This window comes from Rhinoderma darwinii, unplaced genomic scaffold (genome assembly GCF_050947455.1).
Source record: "Rhinoderma darwinii isolate aRhiDar2 unplaced genomic scaffold, aRhiDar2.hap1 Scaffold_108, whole genome shotgun sequence".
In the NCBI taxonomy this organism is placed as follows: domain Eukaryota; kingdom Metazoa; phylum Chordata; class Amphibia; order Anura; family Rhinodermatidae; genus Rhinoderma; species Rhinoderma darwinii.
The window spans coordinates 213632-224040 of NW_027461950.1; the positions used below are offsets into that span (position 1 = coordinate 213632).

General features: G+C 45.5%; 1 long non-coding RNA gene across 2 annotated transcripts; it reads right to left on the minus strand.

Moving 5' to 3' along the window:
* Window positions 1-1138: 1138 nt before the first annotated feature.
* LOC142699021 (uncharacterized) lies at window positions 1139-10006 on the minus strand. 2 transcript variants are annotated; one of them, XR_012865923.1, is made up of 5 exons: window positions 9630-10006; window positions 5523-5643; window positions 5181-5383; window positions 4020-4114; window positions 1139-1646 (listed from the first exon to the last, which is right to left on the minus strand). It is a non-coding gene; the product is annotated as an uncharacterized LOC142699021 (long non-coding RNA). The 2 variants fall into 2 exon arrangements; XR_012865922.1 differs by lacking the exon at window positions 9630-10006 and having other exon boundaries at window positions 5523-6259.
* Window positions 10007-10409: the final 403 nt, after the last annotated feature.

Sequence of the window (10409 nt, forward strand, 5' to 3'; positions counted from 1 at the left end):
ATGGCCTCCAGGATCTGAATTTTACCTTTTTCTTTCACTAACCCATTTCTCTAGGAGTCATATATAAAGGTTGGGTCTATGGAGCCCAGATGAGCTACATTAGCAACTTTGGAAGAGCAGCCTCAGAGACATTCAGCTCCAGGATGGTCTGTGCCAGATAAGTAGTGGTTCAGAACGCACTGGACGATGTAGGTGCACGAATAGGGTCCCAACCCAATCGTAGTCAAAATAAGTATTTGGCACACAAAGCTGAAGTTTAAAGAAGAAATCTTGATTTTTTTTCAAGTGGTTGTAGATGCCAGAGGCTTAGTGCGACGCTTCGGTCATTACATGATCTTCATCAGGCACTGTGCCGTTCTGGTTGCTGGTACATCCAGTAGTTGGCGCTTCGTTCTGAATGGCGGCTGACCGCTGTAGTTGGCGCACTTGAGATTTCTTAAAACTTTGGCTTTGAGTGCCGAATACTTATTTTGGTCTGTGTCAGATGTTAGGGATGAAGTCTACAACTGGCCAGACCACCTATCTTTCCTTCGCTCTGGAAATATAGGACAGTCCACGAGGCAGCACATCATGTCTGGTCAATTCCCCTACTACTCTGTACACTAACATCTTCAAAAGAGAAGAGGAAGGTGCAGATGTGACGTTCAGGTTAGGTATTTGCAGTATTGAAGTTGTATTGTGCTCCCCTTGGAGCGCTGTGCAAAGGCAAAACTCCTTTATTGGAATGATGTGTAGATGGTTGGTACTCTATTTGGGTGCGCAGGCTTAGTTTGTTGTGTGCTCACTTGGCTAGGTCGGCATTAATGAGTGAAATGTATACAGTACCTTAGGAAAATACAGTGTGAGACAAAGATGATAACAGGAGCGCTCCATAGAGTAATACCTTGAAAAAAAATGTCAATTAGTCTTCTCACCTTTTAAACCTCTTTGTTGATAAGAACATCGACTGGATGCAGTTGTCTCTCTTTTTGTAGCTTCTTGTTCTTCTGACACGGAGTACAGTATGTCTCAGGCTGGGGGATTTCTTTGCTGGACTTCAATGAATCAGTGACCATGTCCACAATTGATTACACAGGTATAATATAGATTTTATGAAAGTTCTTTGGAATTAAAACAAATTATTTTTATGTATTTGTCTATCCATTTTTATTAGAAATACAATAAATACATTGAGGTATGTTTTTATTGACATGTGTTGCTATCAGCCAGACAGGAAAAAAATATGGATGGCCTTGGGAATCTGTAGAGGCAGCTGTTCTACAGGAAAGGGAGTGCAGAGACCCTACCAAACAGGACGAGGGGAGGCAGTCCATTGCCGGGCATCTGAAGAGACTTGCCATTAAACACCCAAACCCATTGTACTTCACCGCAGCCCTGCGAATCATGGACAAGGCTTCATTTTCAAAGACTTCTGGACAGTTGTCTTTTAATTGGATGGATCTTAAAAACCCCTTCTGGACAGTGGGGGATGGGAAGGAGGAGGTGTGGACGGATGACGTTCCGGCATTCTTAGATGGACATTAGTGGTTCATATCTGCTGCCTCTTTAGCGTAGAGACCTTGATCTGGCACATCCCTTTCCATGGCTGACGTTCTCGACACCAGGGCTTCCTCCTGCTGATGTTGTACGGTACATTCCCTTCAGTTCTGAAACAAGAATAAATAAAATGTCCTAGTGAAGAGTTGCTCTCTTGAAGATATTCCCCGTGACCCACACGAAGACCCTTTATCTGCCAGGTAGGTAGATAGTGCGTTCTATGTTCAACTAAGATACAAAATTCACAAGTAAATCTGCTCAACTAAGATGCGGTTAACACAAAGGTTTCAAAACGGGGACAGATAGGGCGCCAAGCGATGGTAGAATTTTATTTAAATACGCGTTTCTGGCACGACTTGTCCCTTTATCTGATCTTAACCTGACGAAGGGACCAGTCAAGTTTAGTCCCGGACCAGTCCGGTCCAGAAATACAGTCAAAATAAAATGGGTTTTACTTTACTGTCCACGTGTGAAGTATTTGTGTTACCCGCCGCTTACCAATTTTTAAAGGGGAACTCCAAGAAAAATGTGTCATGCAATCAAAGGCGCAGTGCCCACCCAAACTACATCGCAGGATTTTATTTAAAAAATTGGCTGTCATCTATTGGATTACTCCAATATGTAAAGGCTAATATCACTAACAGCTCCTGGCTCAGCCAGCAGAGGTGGGGTCCGGAGCCGAATGGGACCCAGAGCTGCTGAAGGAGCGGGAAGTACATAAAGGGGATTTGTCCGGGGGTCTGAATACATTTTAGGGTTTGGTATTAAAGGGGTTTTCCAGGCTTTATAAAAATTGTAATTCAAACTGAAAATTGCACCATTTAGCAAATACCCACCTTCTAATTCTCTGCGGCTCCAGTGCCGGCGGTTCACAATCCCCTGCCGGCCTGTTTACATAGGCTGGACCAGTGATGTCCCGTATCGGCACATGATCGAACTAGTCAATCACTGGCCACAGTGGTCACGTGCCATACTTACTTAGATCACTTCTGCAGGCGATACCCTCCCTCTATACTGTCCTTACTGCAATGTTTTTATAGTGAGGACAGAATACAGGGAATATCTGGTACACAAAGTGTATTCTCGCTAACCCTGCCCCATGACAAGCCATGCACAATGAACCACGTTCTGTCAAAGGTAGGCCCTGACAAGTCCTGTCTCAATCCATCTGAAACCGAAGTGTCCCTAGAAAGAAATTCCAAATATTGTCAACTATGCTCTATTAGGGTATAGTATGAAGAATCAGTGCAGTAGGGTCTATATACTACTGTATACACAAAGCTGCCATGTGCTGAACATTGCAAAACACACTTTTCATAAAAGAGCGTTAATTCCAGTCCTGCAGTCACCCTGATGACCTTATACTGTGCCAGTACTTGAGGTAGGTGTGCCCCTTTATATATTACTTGCAGCCAGAATTGGCACCGGGATTATCAGCTCATTGACGAATTCTTGAGGTCACATTTGTGTCTTGATGTCACCAGTCTGAACCAATCCTACACCACTTGCTCTTTATAGAATTTTCAGAAAAAAAAATACCCCTAGCAATAACTACTGCATGTAAATAATATTCTCATTACAGTACAACAACAAATAAATGGAAAAAGAGCCATATCCCTATTAGGTCCCGCGGACATCATAGAGGTGGTCCTTGACCTCCAGTCCTGCAGTCACCATGAAGACTTTGTGCTGTCAGTGCAGGCAGAATAAAGCTGACATGGTGACCATGTAATGTTTTATATGTACTACTACTCCCTGTACTGACTGATAGTAGAGAGAATGGACTAAGCTGAAGGATTCCCGACTCTTATCAATTCTTTAAATAGGGAATATGCCCTGAATACTAACCCCAAATTTATATTACATTTATAGTAGGGCAGATTTACTATTCAAATTGAGCCAGAATTATGGCGTACATGTTGTGCGCCATATTTATTAATTGTTTTAGACACATTTTGCGGCGTGCTTGACAAGGGGCGTGGCCTATAATAAAGGGGCGTGTCTTAAACTAAGCCAACCAAGAGGTGGTATAAGGAAGAGAAAAGTGCCTAGCATGTCTAGCAAAATCTATCATACATCGTGCACCACTGTGATAAATTTGGCACAATTTCTGACTTCCTTGTATCAGTTTACACTGTGTAAAACTCAGATAGTTTTAGGCCCCATGCACACTAACTTATTTTTGCGGCCGCAATTCACCCGCAAATCTGCAGGTGAATTGCGACCCCATTCATTTCAATGGGCCCATGCATACGACCTTGGTTTCCACGGTCCATGCATTGCCCAGGAACCTGGACCGCAAAAACAACGGACATGTCTTATTACGGTCGTGTTTTGCGGTACAGGCTCATAGAAAATAATGCACGCGGTCATATGCACGGCCCGCGATTTGAGGGTGGCCGTGGGTGACACTCCGCGGACGTACGAGCCGTAAGTCATGGTCGTGTGCATGAGGCCTTAGTAAATCTGCCCCATGGTAATACCAGTGACAGCCCGCTCTTTCCCGGTGGGGTACAGTCCTCCGCACATCTTCATCCACGTCTCATCTTGTCTGTGCCGGATACTTTTCTCCTTATACCTGAGAAGTAACAAAAATAACATCAGAAACTAAAAAAAACACAATTCCAAGTATTTCTCCCCATTTCTAAAAATAACATTTCCTGCAGGTGAATAATGGAAAATATAAAGATATAAATATATTCAGGCCTATGTGTCTGTCCAGGGGGTCAGTGAGGGTCCTGCCTGTTATATGTGGGGAGGTCGTGCTGCACAATAACGGAGGGGAAAATGTCTGTACATCAATATATATTTGTCTCTAGGAGCCCCTACAAAGTCTCAGTGAGGGCCCTGTCTGTTATACGTGGGGAGCTTGTATACAGCGTTAGTAACAGGCATGTCACTCCAGTATAGATATTTTGGGTGCGGGTTCTTTGACCTTACTGTCCATAGTTTAATTAAACACCTTAAGAAAATGGATCATCACTAAGAAGTTTTATTTAAAGGGGTACTCCCATCTTACTATTTCTCTGGGACTCACACCTATGTGGAAAACGGAGGTCTCTCCCTGACCCTCTCCTGCTTTGTTCCCAGATCCCTGTCCCGTCTAATGGCTGCTGATTCCAGGTGGAGAATGACTTCGGAAAGGCCTCGCACGTCCCTCTCTCTATTCTGTTCTATGGAAGTTTCGGAAACAGCTGAGCGCTGTTGAACTATTTGTGTAACTCCCATAGTACAGAACGGAGAGAGCTGCGTGCATGCGCATAGGTGGATATCACATAAACGTCTGAGATGGAGAAAACCCTCTAAAGAGATTATTTCATTAAAGGGGTTGTATATAATTAGAAAAATAGAGCTGATATCTTCCAAAAACAGAGCCACACCTGTCCACAGGTGATGTGCCGTGTGTGGACAGCTTAGCCCTATACATTTCAATACAGAAAAGCTGCAATACCACACACAGCCTCTGGACAGAGGTGGCGCAGAGCTTCCATTTGGGTCATAGAGAGGGTCTCCAGCGTGATACCCCCTCTATGATATCTAAATACCCTTATAGGGCATTTCAGGTGTAACCAGAAGTTAAGGTGATACAAAAAAATATTCCATACATGAGATTTCCTTAATGGAGATATTGTAACAATAATTACTGAAAATATGTAATTGCTTTTTTCCTCCATTGTAGGAATAGAACCCGAGAAGTGACGTTTTGGACTACGGAACAGTCGATCCTCCGGATGAAATGCTGTGTGGTTGGAGCGCAGTCCCAGGAGCGCTGGTGTTGTTGTGCTGATCCATGTTCTTCTTATCTGGAGCTTGTATACAGAACATGCGATCCTTCTGCTCCGACCTACTAACATATATAAGCACAGCCTAAACACACACGTAATGATATATAATAACATAACATTAACATAACATTACTATGTATCAGCCCTGATACGTCAGTCTCATCATATTTCTGGGGTCCCCGCACACAGGATATACGTTACCTCCTGTGATGATGTCACTTCCCTGTATTTCCTGTATGACATGGCTGCTCTTCCTCTTCCCGTTTCCCTTTCTGATGTATTTCCTCTTCCTGTGTGATAAGACGTGTGCTGTTGCCTCCTGCTGTGTATAACACGAGATGCAACATGTCTTATAAAACATGTAAATAATAATCGCAGAAAGCAAAAAACATTTTGTTCATTTCCATTCACATCAATGGTTATTTGTTTGCAGCCGTTTTTCTGAGCCATACTTGTCTGTTTTTAGAATCAACTACAGGGAGATTTGAGATGTGGTTTGAGAATTTCTTTCCTATGTAAACCCCACCGATAAGGACAGCTAAGAAGCCTCAGTTATCAGCGAGCGACCCCATCATTAGACTAAGCAGAGTGCCCCCATACAGTGCCAGCAGAGTATTGTCCCTTACACAGTGCCAGTATACTGCCCCCTCATAAACAACACTACCAGCAGAGACCCCTCAATAAACCATATTGCCAGCAAAGTGCCTCCAATAATTAGTGCCAGCAGACTGCCCCCAATAACCACTACAAGCAGAGTTCCCCCTCACAAATAGTCCCAGCAGACTGCCCCCAATAACCACTACAAGCAGAGTTCCCCCTCACAAATAGTCCCAGCAGAGTGCCTTCCTTTATGCAGCTACATCATGTAAGATCTTCCCTAGTTTGGAAGTCTCCAGGACAATCTGGGAGAGAAGACAAGTGTGATGTAACCTGGTTGCAGTGTGTAAGGGCGGGTTCACACATGGCGGAATTCCACTTAAATTCCGCTGCGGACACTCCGCAGCGTTAATCCGCAGCGGAGCCGTTTCTCCATTGACTTTCACTTTAATTTAGCAGTGTTCGTTTACACGATGCGTACAATTCCGCTGCGGAGCATAGGCTGCGGAGCGGAATTTGGTGTCCGCAGCATGCTCTGTCTGTTGCGGAGCAGTGGCGGACTCATGGCGGAATTTCTCCATTGACTTCAATGGAGATTCTAAGTTCCGCAATGAAGTCCGCAGCTGTCATGCACATGTTATGTGTGCTGCGGATGCGTCTTGCTTTTTTAACTTGACATTTCTTCATTCTGGCTGGACCTAGGTATTTCTAGGTCTACAGCCAGACTGAGGAAGTCAATGGGGCTCCCGTAATGACGGGAGCGTTGCTAGGAGACGTCTGTAAATAGTCACTGTCCAGGGTGCTGAAAGAGTTAAGCGATCGGCAGTAACTGTTTCTGCACCCGGGACAGTGACTACCGATCCCAATATACATCTATCTGTAAAAAAACATATAAGTTCATACTTACCGAGAACTCCCTTCGTCTGTCTCCAGTCCGGCCTCCCAGGATGACGTTTCAGTGTAAGTGACGGCTGCAGCCAATCACAGGCCAAGCACAGGCTGCAGCGGTCACATGGACTGGCGCGTCATCCAGGGAGGTCGGGCTGGATGCCGAAAGAGGGACGCGTCACCAAGACAACGGCCGGTAAGTATGAAAATCGTTTACTTTCACTAGGGAAAGTGCTGTCCCTTCTCTCTATCCTGCACTGATAGGGAGAAGGGAAGCACTTTTCCCGCAGTCTGCAGCAGCTAGTCCGCATCAATGTACTGCACATTTTGTGCAGATCCGCTGCAGAATCTGCAACGCAGATTCTGTGCGGCATCGATGCGGACAGTTGCGGAGGAATTCCGCCATGTGTGGTCATGCCCTAAATGTAGCCTGAAACATCACGTGTAGCTCCTAAGTCTATGTTCACATGTTACATATTTATTGCAGATTTCCATGGTCAAATTGACACATAAAGTATGAATGTGAATAGGGTTCTAGAAAACTGCATAAACTTGCAGCAGTAACAATCTGCAGTAGATTGTAATGCAAAGGATGCACAGCCAAATATGCTGCAAAATCCACATGTAATATATGGAGAAATATTAGGCCTAGTTCACACAGAGTTTTTTGGAGCGTTTTTTGAGGTGTAAACCGATTCGAAAATTGCATCAAAAAACTTCCGAAAACTAATCTTATTGATTTCAATGGGATGCAGAGGCGTTTTTCCCACGAGAAAAAAACACTCACAGGAAAAAGCAGCGTCAAGCCCTTTCTTCAAGCGTTTCCGTCTCTGACCTCCCATTGCCATCAATGGGAGGCAAAGAAAATGGTTTTCACAGCATTTTTGCCTGCGGTGCTCAATGGCCGTGGTCGAAAAATGCGTAAAAAAAGCGGCAGAAGGAATTTTGAGGCAGATTTTTCCACCTGCAAAAAACTTGGTGTGTAAACAGGGACTTCGTGTCCACATGTGACCTACTCTATCCAATCACAGCTGTAATTCCAGCCAAGGCTGCCTAAGATTATGTTCACACCCCCCACTTCTCCTGCGGTTTGGCCGCTGCAGCCCGATGAGGAGGGATTATAACTAGAAATTGTGGATATAAAGAACATGCAGAGGGTTCTGTGTGACAGTCTAAGGACATGACCAGACGTGGCGGAGTTCTGCATACACTGTCCGCATCAATGCCGCACATAATCTGCGTTGCAGATTCTGTCGCGGCTTTGCCTAAAATGGGCATTAAATTGATGCGGACTGGCCGTTGCGTATTGAGGGGGAAAGGGCTTCCCTTCTCTCTATCAGTGCAGGATAGAGAGAAGGGACAGCCCTTTCCCTAGTAAAAGAAAAAGAAATTCATACTTACCCGGCCGTTGTCTTGGTGACGCGTCCCTCTTTCGACATCCAGCCCGACCTCCCTGTATGACGCGGCAGTTCATGTGACCGCTGCAGCCTGTGATTGGCCTGTGATTGGCTGCAGCCGTCACTTGGACTGAAACGTAATCCCGGGAGGCCGGACTGGAGGAAGAAGCAGGGAGTTAAGGGTAAGTATGAACTTCTATTTTTTTTACAGGCTGATGTATATTGTGATCGGATGTCACTGTCCAGGGTGCTGAAACAGTTACTGCGAATCGTTTAACTCTTTCAGCACCCTGGACAGTGACTATTTACTGACATCGCCTATTAACGCTCCTGTAATTACGGGTGCGCACACGTAATCACCCGTAATTACGGGAGCCCCATTGACTTCCTCAGTCTGGCTGTAGATCTAGAGATACATAGGTTTAGCCAGAATGAAGAACTATCATGTTAGTAAAACCAGTACGCTCCGCAGCACACATAACATCTGCGGACTTCATTGCGGAATTTTCACTCTCCATTGAAGTCAATGGAGAAATTCCGCAATGAGTCCGCAACAAGTCCGCTACACGTCCGCAACAGCCAGTGTATGCTGCGGACACCAAATTCCGCACCACAGCCTATGCTCCGCAGAATTGTCCGCAACGTGTAAACGAACCCAACTAAAAAGCTGTGGAAAGCAATGGAGAAACGTGTACGCTGCGGATTTCCGCTGCGGACTATCCGCAGCGGAATTGCAGAGCAATTCCGCCACGTCTGGTCATGCCCTAAGGCTCTGTTCACATCTGCATTGGGGTCCAGTTCTGACGTTCCCGTCAGAGGTTTCCGTCAGAACAGGACCCTGAGCAGACACAAACTGACACCGACGGAAACCAGGGGTTTCCGTTTCCATCACCATTGATTTCAGTAGTCGACTAAGCTATTGCTTCCGGCAAAACGAAGGGTCCGGAGCACAAAAGAGACAAACGGAAACCACGGGCACCGGCTCCGTCACCATTGAAATCAATGGTGATGGAAACGGAAACCCCTGGTTTTCGTCGGTGTCTGCTCAGGGTCCCGTTCTAACGGAAACCTCCGACGGAACGTCAGAACGGGACCCCAACGCAGATGTGAACAGAGCCTGATATGGATGAGAAAGGGGAGGTGGGACTACTCATTTATTATGCCCTGATATTGAACTGGTATTACTAGTATTATACCCTGTTCTATAAACTCTACCCGCTGGAGTACCCCAAAGATGCTTGTACCACTGATCGAGGTGCTATGTGTTTTGTAGTAAAATTAAATTGGTATTTGATTATTTTTTTTACAGTTAATATTTATTAAAAATTCTGTTTTAACGTTTTTTGCCTGCCAGTGATAGTTTGATATTTGTCCAAAACCTATTTATTTCCATATTTCATGGATATTATGAGGTGGGACTACTCACCTAAGCAGTATGTTCCTGACGGGAGCTGCATGCGTCCATCTCATCAAGTCTCCGATCTCCTGGCAGCTCCACTTTGTACAGATCCTACAATGAAAATCTATGCAAAAAGTTTACACCAAAAAAACAGAAAATTCTACTGCGGAACCAGGATTGTTGTTGTGTGGCAGGGCTGCACCTCGCCCTTCTGCTGCCGGAGGTAAACAGTGAAATAGCGCCCCCACCTGCATCACCATAGAGTGGCCATGTGGGGTAGAGAAAAGATAGCAAAGAAAATATAGAAAACCTTTATGTTTACATGTAGTAGAAATCTATTTAATACAAGTGAATAATATTTATAAAAATCGTAATCACATGCTGCGTTAGGCCTCATTCCCACGACATGGTTTCCCGGCCGGGTGCCGGCCGTTCATAAATCGGCCGGCACCCGGCTGCATTAGGAATAATAGACCCCTAATGGGGCTATTCACACGACCGATTTTTTGACGGCCGGGAAAAACCGGCCGTCAAAAAATAGGACATGCTCTATCTTCGGCCGGGTACCCGGCCCCCATAGAAGTCTATGGGGCCGGGTAATACCCGGCCATCACCGGGATGTGTCCCGAGTGATGGCCGGGTTTTCCGGCGCTTGCGCTCTATCTCCTCCTCCTCACAGCGCAGAGTGCATGTGAGGAGGAGTTGATGCCATTCTGACGAATGGCATCGCTGTACACTGTTTTGCAGGGCCGGGGTGTACAGCAGGTGGAAGGGAGCGCTGCGCTGGCTCCCTTCCCCTGCTTGTTT